This window comes from Eleutherodactylus coqui, chromosome 1 (assembly GCF_035609145.1).
Source record: "Eleutherodactylus coqui strain aEleCoq1 chromosome 1, aEleCoq1.hap1, whole genome shotgun sequence".
Lineage (NCBI taxonomy): Eukaryota > Metazoa > Chordata > Amphibia > Anura > Eleutherodactylidae > Eleutherodactylus > Eleutherodactylus coqui.
In genome coordinates, this window is record NC_089837.1 from 506,345,780 (window position 1) to 506,366,175 (window position 20,396).

At 47.9% G+C, this 20,396-nt stretch overlaps 1 long non-coding RNA gene across 1 annotated transcript in view; it reads left to right on the top strand.

Moving 5' to 3' along the window:
* LOC136614207 (uncharacterized) overlaps positions 1-20,111 on the top strand; it is an 82,136-nt gene extending 62,025 nt beyond the window's left edge. The window contains exons 2-3 of the long non-coding RNA XR_010790948.1: positions 18,265-18,396; positions 19,872-20,111. This is a non-coding gene — a long non-coding RNA (uncharacterized lncRNA). The remainder of the gene's footprint in view (positions 1-18,264; positions 18,397-19,871) is intronic.
* The last annotated feature ends 285 nt before the right edge of the window (positions 20,112-20,396 follow it).

The window sequence follows — 20,396 nt, forward strand, 5'->3', positions numbered from 1 at the left end:
GAGGCAAAATCCACGGTGGTATCCCGGAACCTAGCCTGAACCTGGGCCCGCTAACATGGTTTCCACAAAGACTATAGCGGGTCCTGGTTATCCTGTATTGGCCTTGTAATGCCACCTCCTTTAAACCCCGCCCCTCCTCCTCCTCCAATGCAAACATTCTTGGCAAATGGTAAAGCTTTGGTCCCTCTTGCGGCAGTCCAAGAATTTCACCTTAACCGGCACAATAGGAATGCACCTCCCCCCCCCCCCCCTCCGTCCCTCTTAATCCTGGGCACAGTTCCGAAAACCAAAGAAATACAACCGGGGTGCTATTCGATTATCCCTCGCTAAAGCATTCAGCCGAGCGGTACAGCATTTGCAGGCTTCCATCTTGTTGTTGCAGATAATAATTACATGGTGTTGTGTCATGCTGAGGTAGGAATAGAGCCGACTCTCGAACACAGCATCCCTACAGGGCTGGGGACAGAGTAGCAGCAGGCACATATCCTTGGTGGAAGCAGGCCAGCTGAAAGCCACATACTCCCAGTCTGATTTTGAACTGATTGAAGAGGCCTTTACTTGTGATCATCTTTGGTAATTCCTGACCAAAGATGAGTGGTATAGCTAGAAACTTGCATTGCTAACACTTCGCAATGGTCAACAGAAAACATATGAATGAAGCCTTTCCATATTTCTGATTGAGATGAGGAGGAGTGCCTACTTTTAGTTCCTATAATATCCTTTTCATTGCTATCAAATGCCCCTCTTGTCTCAGAATATACTAGCTTTTCCACATAGCTGTTGTCACTTCTGCTTTTATTCTGTGGCTTTACTTTTGTCCAGTGGCTCTTAGGTGGATCTGAAGGTTTGATTTTGCCCATGGAGGCAAAATCCACGGTGGAGGCCCGGAACCAAGCCTGAATGTGGGCCCGCTAACGTGGTTCCCACACAGACTATAGCAGGTCCTGGTCATGCTGTCTTGGCCTTGTAATGCCACCTCCTCCTCCCGCTTGGGGTCAGGGGGTCAGCAATGCGCATCATGTATTTTCTCTCGAGTTACCACAGTTATCGGAGAAACTTGCTTGGGCCAAATGAGAGGAGTGTAACTGCATTAACGTTACAGGAGTCTGCCTATACTTCAGCTGCAGGAATGTTACAGGGGTCTGCCAATACCGCAGCTACATAAATGTTACTGGGGTCAGTCTATACTGCTGCAACTAAAATGTTACTGGGGTCTGTCTATACTGTAACTACAGAAATGTTACTGGGGTCTACCTAGACTTCTGCAACATAACTGTTATTGTGGTCAACTCATACGTTTGCTACAGGATTACTACAGGGGTCTGTGCATAGTATGGCTGCACTAAGTTTTCACATTGCGGTGTTCTACCTATCTGCCCCCCCCCCCAAAAAAAAAACAGTCTGACTGGGGCATGCAGTGTGGGCCGAAGCCCACCTGCATTTTATCTGACATTAGCTCTGCTGTCCAGGGCACTGCAATGGGATTTATTTAGGTTCTGCCGGAGGCTTCCTGGGACCCACCCATGCTGTGGGTGCACACGGAATTCCCATTGCGGAGTTGTACCTGCCAGTGACTATTTATAAAAAAACCCAGTCTGACTGGGGAATGCAGAGTGGGCCAAAATCCACTTGTACTTTATCTGACGTTAGCTCTGCTGTGCAGGGCACTGCAATGGGATTTATTTATGTATCGCCGGTGGGTTCCAGGGAGCCACCCATGCTGTGGGTGCACACGGAATTCCCATAGGGAAGTTGTACCTGCCTGTGTCTATTTATAAAAAAAACCCAGTCTGACTGAGGAATGCAGTGTGGGCCAAAGCACACCTGTATTCTATCTCACGTTAGCTCTGCTGTCCGGGGCACTGCAATGGGATTTATATATGAACGGTCGGAGACTTCCTGGGACCCACCCATGCTGTGGGTGCACATGGAATTCCCATTGCGGAGTTGTACCTGCCGGTGACTATTTATAAATAACCCCAGTCTGACTGGGGAATGCAGAGTGGGCCAAAATCCACTTGTACTTTATCTGACGTTAGCTCTGCTGTGCAGGGCACTGCAATGGGATTTATTTATGTATCGCCGGTGGGTTCCAGGGAGCCACCCATGCTGTGGGTGCACACAGAATTCCCATAGGGGAGTTGTACCTGCCTGTGTCTATTTATAAAATAACCCAGTCTGACTGGGGCATGCAGTGTGGGCCAAAACCCACCTGTATTCTATCTCACGTTAGCTCTGCTGTCCGGGGCAGTGCAATGGGATTTATTTATGAACGGGCGGAGGCTTTCTGGGACCCACCCATGCTGTGGGTGCACACGGAATTCCCATTGCGGAGTTGTACCTGCCGGTGACTATTTATAAAAAAAACCAGTCTGACTGGGGAATATAGTGTTGGCCGAAGCCCACCTGTATTTCATCTGACGTTAGCTCAGCTGTGCAGGGCACTGCAATGGGATTTATTTATGTACCGCTGGTGGGTTCCATGGAGCCACCCATGCTGTGAGTGCACACGGAATTCCCATTGCGGAGTTGTACCTGCCTGTGTCTATTTATAAAAAATCCCAGTCTGACTGGGGCATGCAGTGTGGGCCGAAGCCCACCTGTACTTTATCTGACGTTAGCTCAGCTGTGCAGGGCACTGCAATGGGATTTATTGATGTACCGCCGGTGGGCTCCAGGGAGCCACCCATGCAGTGGGTGCACATGGAATTCCAATTGCGGAGTTGTACCTGCCTGTGACTATTTATATAAAGCCCCAGTCTGACTGGGGCATGCAGCATGGGCCAAAGCCCACCTGTATTCTATCTCACATTAGCTCTGTTGTCCGGGGCACTGCAATGGGATTTATTTATGAATGGTCGGTGGCTTCCTGGGACCCACCCATGCTGTGGGTGCACACAGAATTCCCATTGCCGAGTTGTACCTGCCGGTGACTATTTATAAAAAAACCCAGTCTGACTGGGGCATGCAGTGTGGGCCGAAGCCCACCTGCATTTTATCTGACATTAGCTCAGCTATCCGGGGGACTGCAATGGGATTTTTTTATGTACCGTCGGTGGCTTCCTGGGACCCACCCATGCTGTGGGTCCACAAAGACTTCCCTGAGCGGAGTTGTACCTGCCTGTGATTATTACTTTAAAAAACCCAGTCTTACTCGGGCATGCAGTGTGGGCCGAAGCCCACCTGTATTTTATCTGACGTTAGCTCAGCTGTCCGGGGCACTGCAATGGGATTTATTTATGTAGCGCCGGTGGGTTCCAGGGAGCCACCCATGCTGTGGGTGCACACAGAATTCCCATAGCGGAGTTGTACCTGCCTGTGACTATTAATTAAAAAAAAAAAAACAGTCTGACTAGGGCATGCAGTGTTGGCCAAAGCTTACCTGTACTTTATCTGACGTTACCTCATCTATCCGGGGGACTGCAATGGGATTTATTTATGTACCGTTGGTGGCTTCCTGGGACCCACCCATGCAGTGTGTCCCGCAGGCAGTGCTTGTGCTTGGTTGGAGGTAGTGTGGTGCTTAGCTAAAGTGTGCCTTGCTAATGAGGGTTTGTCCGAAGTCTAGCTTGTTAGGGGGGGGGGCACTCTTGACGCTATTGTGGCTTAATAGTGGGACCTGGGAACCTGAAATGAAGCCCAGCATGTTGCCTCTCGCCTGCCCTATCCGTATCTGTGTCGTTTCCATCACATTTGTAGGTTTTGAAGATTTGCACAAATGAAAACCTTAGCGAGCGTCGGCGATATACAAAAATGCTCGAGTCGCCCATTGACTTCAATGGGGTTCGTTACTCGAAACGAACCCTCGAGCATTGCGGAACGTTCGACTCGAGCAACGAGCACCCGAGCATTTTGGTGCTTGCTCATCTCTAGTAAAGAGTACTGATTCTTGATGGTTATCCTGTTCAAGGCTCTATAATCGACACACGGCCGAAAACAGATCAGAAAAATCCTTGCTATAAGGAGGTAACTAGAGATGAGCGAGCACCAAAATGCTCGGGTGCTCGTTACTCGAGACAAACTTTTCGCGATGCTCGAGGGTTCGTTTCGAGTAATGAACCCCATTGAAGTCAATGGGCGACCCAAGCATTTTTGTATATCGCCGATGCTCGCTAAGGTTTTCATTTGTGAAAATCTGGGCAATTCAAGAAAGTGATGAAAACGACACAGCAACGGATAGGGCAGGCGAGGGGCTACATGTTGGGCTGCATCTCAAGTTCACAGGTCCCACTATTAAGCCACAATAGCGGCAAGAGTGCCCCCCCCAACAACTTTTACTTCTGAAAAGCCCTCATTAGCAATGGATACCTTAGCTAAGCACCACACTACCTCCAACAAAGCACAATCACTGCCTGCATGACACTCCGCTGCCACTTCTCCTGGGTTACATGCTGCCCAACCCCCCCCCCCCCCCCGCACGACGCAGTGTCCACAGCGCACACCAAATTGTCCCTGCGCAGCCTTCAGCTGCCCTCATGCCACGCCACACTCATGTCTATTTATAAGTGCGTCTGCCAGAGGACCCGCAGGCACACACTGCAGAGGGTTGGCACGGCTAGGCAGCGACCCTCTTTAAAAGGGGCGGGGCGATAGTCCACAATGCTGTACAGAAGCAATGAGAAATCCAATCCTGTGCCACCTCCATCTGGAGCTGCACACGTGGGCATAGCAATGGGGAACCTATGTGCCACACACTATTCATTCTGTCAAGGTGTCTGCATGCCCCAGTCAAACCGCGTTTTTTTATAAATAGTCACAGGCAGGTACAACTCCGCAATGGGAATTACGTGTGCACCCACAGCATGGCTGGCTCCCTGGAACCCACCGGCGGTACATAAAAATATCCCATTGCATTGCCCATCACAGCTGAGGTAATAATGTCATGTTTAATGCAGGTGGGCTTCGGCCCACACTGCATGCCCCAGTCAGACTGGGGTTCTTTAGAAGTGGACACAGATGCATTTACAACTCCCTGTGGACCCACAGCATGGGTGGGTGCCAGGAAGCCACCGGCGGTACATAAAAATATCCCATTGCATTGCCCATCACAGCTGAGGTAATAATGTCATGTTTAATGCAGGTGGGCTTCGGCCCACACTGCATGCCGCAGTCAGACTGGGGTTCTTTAGAAGTGGACAAAGATGCATTTACAACTCCCTGTGGACCCACAGCATGGGTGGCTCCCTGGAACCCACCGGCGGTACATAAAAATATCCCATTGCATTGCCCATCACAGCTGAGGTAATAATGTCATGTTTAATGCAGGTGGGCTTCGGCGCACACTGCATGCCCCAGTCAGACTGGGGTTCTTTAGAAGTGGACACAGATGCATTTACAACTCCCTGTGGACCCACAGCATGGGTGGCTCCCTGGAACCCACCGGCGGTACATAAATATATCCCGTTGCAGTGCCCAACGTCAGCTGTAATGCAGGTGGGCTAAAAATTAATTTGATTACACTGTAGGCGAGGGCCCCCAAAAATTGGTGTATCAACAGTACTAATGTACAGCAGAAAAATTGCCCATGCCCAACCAAGAGGGCAGGTGAAACCCATTAATCGCTTTGGTTAATGTGGCTTAATTGGTAACTAGGCCAGGAGGCAGCCCAGTTAAAATAAAAATTGGTTGAGGTGAAAGTTTCAACGCTTTAATGAGCATTGAAACGTATAAAAATTGTTTAGAAAAATTATATGACTGAGCCTTGTGGGCCTAAGAAAAATTGCCCGTTCGGCGTGATTATGTGAGGTTTCAGGAGGAGGAGCAGGAGGAGGAGGAGGAATATTATACACAGATTGATGAAGCAAAAAGGTCCCCGTTTTTGATGGGGATACAGAACGATGCTTCCATCCGCGGGTGCAGCCTACGTATTGCTTAGGTATCGCTGCTGTCCGCTGGTGGAGAAGAGAAGTCTGGGGAAATCCAGGCTTTGTTCATCTTGATGAGTGTTAGCCTGTCGGCACTGTCGGTTGACAGGCGGGTACGCTTATCTGTGATGATTCCCCCAGCCGCACTAAACACCCTCTCTGACAAGACGCTAGCCGCAGGACAAGCAAGCACCTCCAGGGCATACAGCGCGAGTTCAGGCCACGTGTCCAGCTTCGACACCCAGTAGTTGTAGGGGGCAGAGGCGTCACGGAGGACAGTCGTGCGATCGGCTACGTACTCCCTCACCATCCTTTTACAGTGCTCCCGCCGACTCAGCCGTGACTGGGGAGCGGTGACACAGTCTTGCTGGGGAGCCATAAAGCAGTCAAGGGCCTTAAAGAGTGTTCCCTGCCTGTGCTGTACATGCTGCCTGATCTACGCGCCTCCCCTGCTACCTGGCCCTCGGAACTGCGCCTTCGGCCACTAGCGCTGTCGTATGGGAAGTTTACCATCAGTTTGTCCGCCAGGGTCCTGTGGTATAGCAACACTCTCGAACCCCTTTCCTCTTCGGGTATGAGAGTGGAAAGGTTCTCCTTATACCGTGGGTCGAGCAGTGTGTACACCCAGTAATCCGTAGTGGCCAGAATGCGTGTAACGCGAGGTTCACGAGAAAGGCATCCTAACATGAAGTCAGCCATGTGTGCCAGGGTACCTGTACGCAACACATGACTGTCCTCACTAGGAAGATCACTTTCAGGATCCTCCTCCTCCTCCGGCCATACACGCTGAAAGGATGACAGGCCAGCAGCATGTGTACCCTCACCAGTGGGCCAAGCTGTCTCTTCCCCCTCCTCCTCATCTTCCTCCTCCTCCTCCTCCTCCTCACCGCGCTGAGATATAAACAGGAGGGTCCTGTGACTATCCAGCGACATACTGTCTTCCCCCGGCTCTGTTTCCGAGCGCAAAGCGTCTGCCTTTATGCTTTGCAGGGAACTTCTCAAGGGGCATAGCAGAGGAATGGTGACGCTAATGATTGCAGCATCGCCGCTCACCACCTGGGTAGACTCCTCAAACTTTCCAAGGACCTGGCAGATGTCTGCCAACCAGGCCCACTCTTCTGAAAATAATTGAGGAGGCTGACTCCCACTGCGCTGCCCAAGTTGGAGTTGGTATTCCACTATAGCTCTACGCTGCTCATAGAGCCTGGCCAACATGTGGAGCGTAGAGTTCCACCGTGTGGGCACGTCGCACAGCAGTCGGTGCACTGGCAGATTAAACCGATGTTGCAGGGTGCGCAGGGTGGCAGCGTCCATGTGGGACTTGCGGAAATGTGCGCAGAGCCAGCGCACCTTTCCGAGCAGGTATGACAAGCGTGGGTAGCTTTTCAGAAAGCGCTGAACGACCAAATTAAAGACGTGGGCCAGGCATGGCACGTGCGTGAGGCTGCCGAGCTGCAGAGCCGCCACCAGGTTACGGCCGTTGTCACACACGACCATGCTCGGTTGGAGGCTCAGCGGCGCAAGCCAGCGGTCGGTCTTCTCTGTCAGACCCTGCAGCAGTTCGTGGGCCGTGTGCCTCTTATCTCCTAAGCTGAGTAGTTTCAGCATGGCCTGCTGACGCTTGCCCACCGCTGTGCTGCCACGACGCGCGACACCGACTGCTGGCGACGTGCTGCTGCTGACACATCTTGATTGCGAGACAGAGGTTGCGTTGGAGGAGGAGGAGGAGGAGGGTGCTTTAGTGGAGGAAGCATACACCGCCGCAGATACCACCACCGAGCTGTGGCCCGCAATTCTGGGGGTGGGTAGGACGTGAGCGGTCCCAGGCTCTGACTCTGTCCCAGCCTCCACTAAATTCACCCAATGTGCCGTCAGGGAGATGTAGTGGCCCTGCCCGCCTGTGCTTGTCCACGTGTCCGTTGTTAAGTGGACCTTGGCAGTAACCGCGTTGGTGAGGGCGTGTACAATGTTGCGGGAGACGTGGTCGTACAGGGCTGGGACGGCACATCGGGAAAAATAGTGGCGACTGGGAACTGAGTAGCGCGGGGCCGCCGCCGCCGCCATCATACTTTTGAAGGACTCCGTTTCCACAACCCTATACGGCAGCATCTCCAGGCTGATAAATTTGGCTACGTGCACGTTTAGCGCTTGAGCGTGCGGGTGCGTGGCGGCGTACTTGCGCTTGCGCTGAAACACTTGCGCTAGCGACGGCTGGACGGTGCGCTGAGAGACATTGGTGGATGGGGCCGAGGACAGCGGAGGTGAGGGTGTGGGTGCAGGCCAGGAGACTGTAATGCCTATGTCCTCACAGCGGGGTTGGATCTCAGTGGCAAGTTGGGGCACAGGGGGAGAGGCAGCGGTGCAAACCAGAGGCGGTGAACGGCCTTCGTCCCACCTTGTGGGGTGCTTGGCCATCATATGTCTGCGCATGCTGGTGGTGGTGAGGCTGGTGGTGGTGGCTCCCCGGCTTATCTTGGTGCGACAAAGGTTGCACACCACTGTTCGTCGGTCGTCTGCACTCTCAGTGAAAAACTGCCAGACCTTTGAGTACCTCGGCCTCTGCAGGGTGGCATGGCGCGAGGGGGTGCTTTGGGAAACAGTTGGTGGATTATTCGGTCTGGCCCTGCCTCTACCCCTGGACACCGCACTGCCTCTTGCAACCTGCCCTGCTGCTGCCCTTGCCTCCCCCTCTGAAGACCTGTCCTCAGTAGGCGTAGCAAACCAGGTGGGGTCAGTCACCTCATTGTCCTGCTGCTCTTCCTCAGAATCCTCGGTGCGCTCCTCCCTCGGACTTAATGCCCTTACTATTACCTCACTGATAGACAACTGTGTCTCATCGTCATCGGCCTCCTTACCCACTAAAAGGTCTTGAGACAGTTGCCGGAAGTCCCCAGCCTCATCCCCCGGACCCCGGGAACTTTGCAATAGTTGGGCATCAGTCACGAGAAACTCCTCTGGTGGGAGAGGAACCACTGCTGCCCAATCTGAGCAGGGGCCCGAGAACAGTTCCTGGGAGTCTGCCCGCTCCTCAGAATGTCTCATTTTCATGGAGTGAGGAGGCTGGGAGGAAGGAGGAGGAGCAGCCAGAGGATTCTGAGTTGCAGCAGTGGACGGCGCAGAACTGTGGGTGGACGATAGATTGCTGGAAGCACTTTCTGCCATCCACGACAGGACCTGCTCACACTGCTCATTTTCTAATAAAGGTCTACCGCGTGGACCCATTAAATGTGCTATGAATGTGGAGACGCCAGAAACGTGCCTCTCTCCTAATCCCGCAGCAGTCGGCTGCGATACACCTGGATCAGGAGCTCGGCCTGTGCCCACACCCGGACTAGGGCCTCCGCGTCCTCGGCCGCGCCCACGTCCTCTAGGCCTACCCCTACCCCTCAGCATGCTGTATTACCAGTAATGCAGAAACAGAACGCTGTAATTAAATGTGCCGCTTATTGGCCTGTGGTTGGAGGCTGACTTCGCTTACGGAACGCCAGGAAATAATTTGGCGCACGCCTGCTGTAACACTTAGCTGGCTGCGTATTTATTTGTAGAACTACTACCCCCAGCACACACGGACCCAGAACACTGAGCCCAGTGACAGGCAGGCCAAATAGATTTTTTGCCCAATATTTTTTTGAAAAGGACCACTGCGTATATTCAATCAATAATATATGTCTTCTGGCCCTGCCTACACAATTCTGTCCCTGGAGTGTGTCATAGAACTGCAGAGTGTTGCACTGTTATTAACTGCAACAGAGCGGTGATTTCACAGCCAGGAAATATTTTGGTGCACGCCTGCTGTAACACTTAGCTGGCTGCGTATTTATTTGTAGAACTACTACCCCCAGGACACACGGACCCAGAACACTGAGCACAGTGACAGGCAGGCCAAATAGATTTTTTGCCCAATATTTTTTTGAAAAGGACCACTGCGTATATTCAATCAATAATATATGTCTTCTGGCCCTGCCTACACACTTCTGTCCCTGGAGTATTACTGCAGGGCGCAATGCTCTGCACGGCCGATATACCAAAAAAAAAAAATGTGCAACACTGCAAAAAGCAGCCTCCACAGTACTGCACACGGTTAGATGTGGCCCTAAGAAGGACCGTTGGGGTTCTTGAAGCCTACACTAATTCCTAACAGTCTCCCTATAGCAGCTCCGGCACCAACAACACTGTCCCTCAGCTATGTCACAACACATCTGAGGCGAGCCGCGGGAGGGGCCGATTTTTATACTCGGGTGACACCTGATCTCGCCAGCCACTCACTGCAGGGGGGTGGTATAGGGCTTGAACGTCGCAGGGGGTAGTAGTAATGCCTTCCCTGTCTTTCAATTGGCCAGAAAAGCGCGCTAACGTCTCAGAGATGAAAGTGAAAGTAACCCGAACACCGCGTGGTGCTCGTTACGAGTAACGAGCATCTCGAACACGCTAATACTCGAACGAGTATCAAGCTCGGACGAGTACGTTCGCTCATCTCTAGAGGTAACCCCTTTGCCTTACACTCAGTGGAATGCCCCTGGACTAAGACCAAATGCTCACTGCAACCTTGCCCCTATTGCACTAGTCCAGAGGTGGACCAATCAAAATGGGGATTGTGAAGCCGGACCCCGGGTAACCCAAGGACTAAATCAATGGAAAGGCTCTCCATCACCAGAAAAGAACACATCTCAGAATGTAGTGCCCCTATGGAAAAAAAACTAGTTCAGGAGTCCTCTTACTGATTAACCCCACTGACAACGGAGTGGAATTGATACAGGAGACCCGGATGGGAGGATTCACCGGTAAAAGACATGCAGACATACACTTGACGAACTCAAAATTACCGAAGTTCGCAGCAACCCCTGAATTAATGAAGGCCCAACTGTGGAGGCGATGAGCATTATACGAAATTGAGAACGGCACAAACAATTTGGAACATTCCGGAAGTACCTGCGCTCGTAGGCAATCCCTCCAGACGGCGTCGGTTTTTAAAGAATTCACATCATTGCACTTTTTCACTGAAGCAATGTCCCGCACACGCTCCCTCATTCTTGTTTTCAGTTTTCTCGAAGTGAGACCTATGTACATTTTGTTGCATGGCCAAGTCACCTGATAGATGACATCGGTAGTACTAGAGCAGATATTTCAAACTGTCTTGTACCATCAGCCGATTGAAATTGTGAAGTGCATGGGAAAGAGCCCGGCCAGGGTTTTGAAGTAAAAGGGTTTCTCGGTTTTGAGATACAGTGGCTATGAACCAAAATATCACGTAGATTTCTACCACGTTTAGCCTTCAATGTAGACCTCATTGGTAAGACCTGTGCAAGAATCTGGTCAGAGCGCAAAATGTGCCAGTGTTCCTGCAGTGCCAATCGCATTGCAGACCATTTGTCATTACACGTTGAAATAAAACGAATGCAGTTCGCAGCCCGTTTTGGTTCCTTATTGGGGTAGAACAGCTCAAATCTAGGGGTACTTTTAGCTCTCAATTAACCCCTTCATATATCTTTTGGACTATATCCCCATTATTTAAATCTATTTGCTGGGTCTCTTGATTGAGACTCAAATTTCGAGTCGCTTGATCTTTTGCCGCATCCTCAGGAACTGTCCAGCTGGGACGGCCCTAATAGTAGATGGAATATGTGAAGATGTAGCATGCAACAGGGAATTGACGGAGGAGGGCTTGGGGTAAACATCCATTTGTATATTATTTTACTTATTTCTCTCCACCACTACAAGAAAGTCGACACGTGAATAACTATGTTGACTTGTTAATTTGACGTCGTAATTATTTGGATTTAGACAATCAATGAAATCCAACAGACTCCCCTCCTTCCCCCACCAAATCAAAAATAAATCATCACGTATGGCTACATTGATGGAAAAATAAGAAAAATTATAGCTCTTAGAATGCGGGGTCAAAACACAAATGAAAAGTCAAAAAGATCTGTACAAACTCTATATCTGAGATCTGACTCTGCACTAAAAGTTTATAATTAGTGTTGACTAATTATTAAAATACAGTCAAGCTTCAAGTTTCGTTGACTTCTAGTTTCGCAGGTTTCCAGTTTTACAGATTTTTCAAGCCAGAATTTTGCCTCTACTTTCGATGGCTGCTTCTAGTTTCGTCAGCTGGCTGTGATTGGCTGAGAGGGCTGTCACTCAGCTGATTCAGCCAATTAGAGCAATCTGTTGCTGGAAGGGGGGGGGGAATTCCATCCCTGTCACTAGCAATAGATGCCTTGCTGGCTTGACAAGAGCCGGGCAACCGGCCAGAAGCTCCGAAAGCTGCGGTAGGGACCCCAAGGGCACCTGAAAGGTGAGTATTAATGCTACCTGCAGTCCTATGTAACATCACAGATAACACACAGTGATAACTCTTAGGACAGATAATGTATTAGATGTGACCTCCAGTCCTATGTAACACCACAGATACATTAGGCTGCTTCTTTTGGTATTAAAAACCATATTTATTTTCTATTAAATGTGGTTTGGTGTGTTTTCTGGAATGTCTAGAACGAATTAATTGGATTTACATTGATTGCTATGGAAATAATTACCTCAAGTTTCATTGGTTTCAAGTTTGGCCAATTGCTTTCAGACGGATTACCAATGAAACTAGAGGTTTGCTGGAATTTGCAGTGACCGACTGACCAGATTTAAAAAAAATAATTGTGAATTGAGACTCCCTTTTCCAACTTCCATTAAAATCAGTAACAGCAAGAATCGGGTTCTCTAATTTGGCCTTCAAAATGTCCCTGAAAAAACAGTGGAGGTGGTGGTGGCCCGGTGGGCAGCACTGCTGATTCACACCTAGATCTCCGCAACTGCAAGGCAAACGCACTGCACCAACACACCCGTCCCCTCTGCTCCAAGTAGGAAGCCAATAGTTTGGCAATTTTTGCAAAAAATCATCCAATCCAATTTAGCAAAAATGGACCCAATTTTATCGCCCAGCCAATCATGATGATTAACAAAAGTTATAGAGGGCATTCCTAAATAACGGTGTGTGCCTGTCAGCCCTGCCTGCTATGAGCTGGACCAAGTGGTAATTAGGGTATATTTACACTTCATCCGGCGGTCTCTAGTGGGCACAGCGCCGCTGGTCAGGTGATGCAGCATTTCCGCTATGTGTAAATGTACCCTCAATGTGCAAAATCCTTTCCCTGGATGAGAATACTCTTCAGCGATGTGAGGGCCCATTCACACCGGCGCTTAGGGCTTCAGTCACAATTCTGTTGTAAGAGCAGAAAAACAGATTGAAAACATAAATAAGTGTTCCCCCTTTTTTCCCCTTTGATTTCAATGGGTTTTCAAAAAGCGGAAAGCAAACGGAAAGCTTTCTATTTGCTTCTGTTCCGTTAAGTTTCTATTTTTCCGCACTGGAACAAGTAGTGCAGCGCTATTAATTCATTAAAAAATGTGAACCTAATGATATGGAGGAAAACAGAGGTTTTTCCGTTTGATTTCTTTTTATTTGAAAACCCAATAAAATTTCCCTTTTCTGCTCCAAAAATGAAAGAGAAACAGAATTGTGGCTGAAGCCCTAAATGCAGGTGTGAATGGGCCCTAAATGGGATTTCATATAGTTTTGTCATTACATATGGACTTGTCAGAAATTTTGATCACTGGAGGTCTGAGTGCCGAGACCCCAACCCATCACTAGAACAAGCCAGCTAAAGCGCTCATCAGTGCTGTCCCTGCTATCTGGCTGAAGACGGGCTCAATATAAAGACTAAGGCCCATCCTCAGCGAACCAGCAGTGACAGCGCTGGGATGAGGCTTCAGCTGCTTCATTCTAGCAATCAGTGGGGTCTCAGCATCTGCACCCCCAGCGATCAAAACTTTTCACGTGTTCCAAAGACATATCAACAGTTTTTAGAAAGCGCACTTCTTTATGTGACATAAATGTGAGACCTTATAAATGGATTCCTAAAACTTTTCTTTCCCCTGTTTTATATTTAGAAAAATGGAGAATTGTGTTATTCTAGTGCTGAATGTGATAGTGGGTGTTGCGCCAGGAGCCGCAATAGTTATAGATAGTTATAGAGCTGCTGAATGTAGACCAAAAGGAGAAGGTCGGAAATGTCTCGGCCAGGTGAGTACCTGTCACCAGCTGCTGTCCTGGTTTCTCCTCCATATTTACAAAAAAGGCCTCATTCACATGAACTTTGAATTGTTATATTTTACACCATATACTTCTGACATGGATTTCACAGCTTAATGCGCCGAGACAAACAACAAAATGACCCCCCCCCCCCCCACACACACACACACACACTTTGAAAAACTTGTACTTATTCTGTCAAGAAAGGCACAGGGTGGCGATATGCCCTGAAACAATGCCCGGGGACACTTCATGGCCTATGATCTAGCTGTGGCTAACGCTCTAACTTGGCATCTGGGACACAGGCAGGATCTATCATACATAACACACGGATATAAAGGTTTTGTTTAGTAGTTCACATCACAAAGAGCAAGTAAAATAAAAGAGTGTTCACTGCTGAGCGGTGGTGAAAGTATGGTAGGCTCTTTTATGCTGCGTAAATACGCATACGTGCACTGATGCATTGTAAACCAATGCATCAGAGGAGCAGCGTATTGCAGACGGGTGTGAACTGATATCGAGGTGTAGCTGATACCATCGTACCATTGTGCCACATTGATAAGCCCTCCCCATAGCGAGCTACACCTCAATAAACCCACCCCATAGCGAACTACACCTTGACAAACCCACCCTATAGTGAGCTATACCTCAATAAACCCACCCCATAGTGAGCTGCACCTCGACAAACCCACTTCGTAGTGAGCTACACCACAATAAACCCACCCAATAATGTGCCAGACCACAATAAACCCACCCAATAATGTGCCAGACCACAATAAACCGCTCGTCATCAATGCTGATTTGTGCCTTGAAAGATCTTTGAACTGCTGACCCCTCTGCATACAGCCACTTCTATCACTATACTATTATATAGCTATAATAACCCCGTAGAACACCAACATAACACACAATACCCCATAATGTACAATAACAGCCCCGCTACAATGTCACCAACTGCAGTCATATAGAGACAAACATGATGCCCCCTGGACCTCATACAATACATAAGGGGGTCACACGGGGCAGAAACCTTCTGAACAACAACCCACATGTAGATTTTCCTGCTCCTTCTGACTTCGGATTCCACTATTATATTACAGTGATTAAATCCGCAGCGCCTTTCCTGCGACAATTACAGCACGCTGCGGATGTGAAGTCTGCGGCGTGACTATTTCCCGCTGTGAGTGAATGGGGTCAGTAACATTACATCACTTATATTGCACAGCGCATTGTTGCAGGATATCTGCGTGCCATCTACAAGTCCGCTGTGTGTGACCCCTCATTGTATCATACAGCATCTGGGGGGTGCTGAACTGTAGAGCGAGTCATACCCCATATAGCTTCTAATATCACCATATGGGGACTAAATAACCCCCATATAGCTTCTAATATCACCATATGGGGACTAAATAACCCCCTATATAGCTCCTAATATCACCATATGGGGACTAAATAACTCCCCATATAGCTTCTAATATCCCCATATGGGGACTAAATAACCCCCATATAGCTTCTAATATCACCATATGGGGACTAAATAACCCCCATATAGCTTCTAATATCCCCATATGGGGACTAAATAACATCCCATATAGCTTCTAATATCACCATATGGGGACTAAATAACCCCCATATAGCTTCTAATATCACCATATGGGGACTAAATAACCCCCATATAGCTTCTAATATCACCATATGGGGACTAAATAACCCCCATATAGCTTCTAATATCCCCATATGGGGACTAAATAACATCCCATATAGCTTCTAATATCACCATATGGGGACTAAATAACCCCCATATAGCTTCTAATATCACCATATGGGGACTAAATAACCCCCATATAGCTTCTAATATCACCATATGGGGACTAAATAACCCCCATATAGCTTCTAATATCACCATATGGGGACTAAATAACCCCCATATAGCTTCTAATATCACCATATGGGGACTAAATAACCCCCATATAGCTTCTAATATCCCCATATGGGGACTAAATAACATCCCATATAGCTTCTAATATCACCATATGGGGACTAAATAACCCCCATATAGCTTCTAATATCACCATATGGGGACTAAATAACCCCCATATAGCTTCTAATATCACCATATGGGGACTAAATAACCCCCCATATAGCTTCTAATATCCCCATATGGGGACTAAATAACATCCCATATAGCTTCTAATATCACCATATGGGGACTAAATAACCCCCATATAGCTTCTAATATCCCCATATGGGGACTAAATAACCCCCATATAGCTTCTAATATCACCATATGGGGACTAAATAACCCCCATATAGCTTCTAATATCACCATATGGGGACTAAATAACCCCCATATAGCTTCTAATATCCCCATATGGGGACTAAATAACCCCCATATAGCTTCTAATATCACCATATGGAGACTAAATAACCCCCCATATAGCTTCTAATATCCCCATATGGGGATTAAACCCCCATATAGCTTCAATATCACCATATGGGGACTAAATAGCCCCCCCTATAGCTTCAATATCACCATATGGGGACTAAGTAACCCCCATATAGCTTCTAATATCACCATATAGGGACTAAATAACCCCCCATATAGCTCCTAATATCACCATATGGGGACTAAATAACCCCCATATAGCTTCCAATATAACCATATGGGGACTAAATAACCCCCCATATAGCTCCTAATATCACCATATGGGGACTAAATAACATCCATATAGCTTCTAATATCACCATATGGGGACTAAATAACCCCCATATAGAGCTGTCAAGGCAACATGAAATGTACTGTTAGTAAAGATTACTCTCGTCGCTCTTTAGGCCCATCCACCCATGTAGCACCGCCATCTCTCAGCGGAGTCATGCAGCAGCGTTCCTCTTATGTTTTACAATGGCGGAGGAGCAGCTGGAGGGAAGCATTACTCCATGACCCCCATATACAGGCATCCCTCCTCCAATCCCATCACGTTATAACTATACACCGAATGGCCTCTTTATTAGAGACCCGTTGCCATTCTTAAACAGCTCCTAGGGTGGTTTTACACAGGCAATAAAAACGTGCGATTTCCACACAATGCGAGAGGGAGTAAAAACAATAAATTATGAAATCAATGATTTTCAATGGTTTCCTTCACACTTGTGATGTTTTCACTCTGCGATGTTGCTGGGAAAAAACGTTGTGTTTTTGATCTCCCATGTTTCCCTATGGAGCTTCCTTTGTATTGCATCGCAAAGAACAAAACTGCAATTTTCGTGCAATGTGTTGGGATCTTTTTGAACAATAATTTTTATTGAGTTTTCATTTATGCATACAAAGGCACAGCAGTATGGAAAGGTTTCCGGTTCTAATACAAGAATGTAGTCACAAGCCTTGTGTCTTCTGAAAGGGAATATAAACGAAACAATAGCATTCCATTGTTATTTTAATTCACAGCTTTCAGTGCTATCTTCAGGAAGAACATTATAAAATGAGCAACCATGGCCTGGCCAGGGCCAATTAGTATTTCAAAGGGGGAGAAAGAAGGGTTGGATGGTGGGGGTTGGGGGGGGGGGGGGGGGGGGTATTCCCTCTTTCTCAAGACCGCCGCCCCTAAGGGCAGAGGCATCAGGTAATCATGTTTAGGTTAATAGGCTCATCCCCGTCGTAGGAAGGGCATCATTTATCCATGGGGTCCATATACTCAGAAATGTATCACTTTATCTTCTGCTATAGAGGTTAGCCTTCCATTTACCGGATCCCAGTTCATGCGGCGTGCAATGTGTTTTTAACGTTAGAAAGTATTATTGACTTTTGCGCTTAAAAATAATCCCCGCAGAGTCCGTGTGATCGCGCCTTATTCCTGTTTATGGAGGCGTTGTTCCCAACAGAACTTCTATAGGAAAAGAAGTCCATAACACTTGAAATTCCGTATGAATGAGGTGTAAGTCTGCGATCAGACGGATGTTTGTGAGTTGTGTGTGAGAATCCAGGGCCCAACTCGCAGCGGACCGCACGTGGATGTACGTCCATGTGATGTCTGAGCGGCGGGTAGCGGACATTACATATCCTGCTCATCCATGACACGGACTGGAACAGGACAGGATCCACGTGAAATAACACTCATGTGAAGGGCCTGATTGTCATATATGGGTCCGTGTGCCGTGAAATACACGGACAGCACAGATGGGGAACAACCGCCTGAACTGTCCCTAACAGCCTCTCCTTCCTGGTGTGAAGTAATAATTGTGGCCGATCTCAGGAAGGAGAACAACGAGACAAAGAGAATTCCAATCACATCACATTTATGTCTCTCTTGCATTTAGAACAATGGAGATCGGTGTGTTAAAAATGCACAATGTAACAGCAGATGTTGTCGTTCGCCACGCACAGGGATCGTTCGTCTGAGACGTAGATGTGAACCAAGAGCAGCAGAAAATGCGCCCTGCAGCCTTCCGGTGAGTATCTGTAAGCAGCTGATGTATTCATTTCTTCCTTCGTTGTGTACAGAATTCCCAGGTGCCACTCCCATCACATGGGCGCCCCATCCGTGTGTTGTGTGATGTGCGGGCACCACAGATTACATGTCCTGTTCTCATGCGACACATAATAGAACATGTGGTGATTCTTCAGCCTCCACTCCTAATAGCACAAATACGGTTATTTCCCTTCATTGTCGGCTTTACTAAATATTTGCATTGCCCACAAAATAAGCCTCCTGCAGCCTCTTATCTTAGAGCTCTACATGCAGTGGTTCCTCTGTTACTCCTCCTGGCAGTGTATGAATACCTACACACTCAGGTACTTGTACCCGCAGCAGTGAGGTGACAGGAGCCTCTACTACAAATTACCACAATCTGTGGCGCCCCCTAAAACCTCGTGTTCCGTCTCTACAAGCTGCGCGGCCAAAACCTGTGCTGAGGAGCCGCGATATTATTCACACGGAGAAGGTTAATGCTCAAGTGTGAAACGGACAGAATTTGGACAAAACTTGGAGCAATCAGGGCCCATTCACACCGCCGTATCCCCTGTCCGCACAACACGGCTGATCTGCATGGGTGGAGTCAGATGTAGACATGTGATGCGGATGTCCTGCTGTCACCCCGATTTACAGACCAAAATCACCAGGAAAGAGCAGATTGGGGAAAAAGCTGAAAATACAAAGTTACATTTTCACCGTGTTTATTACACTTATTGCCAGGAAAAGTGCGGAAAAAAGTGACAACAATTCGTCCTTCTTGGGTTTTTTTTTTGCGCATCTGAAAACCACAGTGAATACAGACGCAATATGCAAGCAGAGAAACGCGCAAAAACATCCAACATACACGGGCGGAAACAACGGTGCGCTCTTCATGGGCTACATTGCGTTCGCAGGTGTGAATGAGCCCTTACAGACCATGTGTTTATATATGTGCTATATATATATATATATATTTTTTATTATTTTCACGGGCCGAATGTCTTTTTGCGTTTTGATTCTTTGACCAGGATCACACATTATAATCAGTGGATGGATGTAAAATATAAAACACTCTTGTTCGGCGTGGGCGTAATGCCTTCTTTATTTACGCACCCCTTGAAATTAATAGGATGTTTAAATTACATCATTTCGTGCGCCTTCCATTCTTTTTCTTTAAAAACCGGATTTCAATCAGATGACATTTCTGTATTAAAAACACAAACCCTTATGTAAAACGCACCGACAAAGGGACCTCAGTCATTGCTTTCTGACTATAATTCCCTTCGTCATGTGAATAAGGACTAATTCAGTGTAAACCGGCGTGCGGTGGGAGACGTAGCGTCAGACGGGACATTCTCTGTAACTGGACCCCCCGCCTCACGCTGCGTCTCCCACCGCTGATCCTACATGTTAGTGACAGATGTGGTTAGGAGTCACAAGTGTCTTCATTAACCCTATCATCTCTTTCTTTAGACTGTTCTTTTGACGTACTTTGACTGCCCGTGTGCGGATGGACTTATATGTCAGAAGGACCAGACGGGCGATTTCACCTGCAAGAAGCCCGACACAGCCAATAACTGAATCTAAGATGAGAAAGTATCCGCCGGATTCTACACGGATCTACAAGAAGTTGTCAGTCTTAGGGTTTCTACCCACTCACATTTTTTTTATGTCAATTGGACTTTCGAATGTTAAAATCGCATCGCACAAAAATCGCAAGTTTGTGCTTTGCGATTTTTAACATTAGAAAATCACATTGACATTTGCATTAAAAAAACACTAGTGTGTAGGAGCCCTTGTGGAAATAAAGCTTCTACAACGTCCTTATATGTTTTGTCTTTCTTCGCTGTTTTCAAGATCTCTGCTTGCTGTCAGTAAATGAAAACATTGACATTCAGAGGCTGAGAAGCCGTCCTCTTGTCTGCCTCACACGGCAGCAGTTTGTTACAATGTAGCAGCCAGGAGTCTAGAACAGGAGTAATAGGAGGACTGCTGATG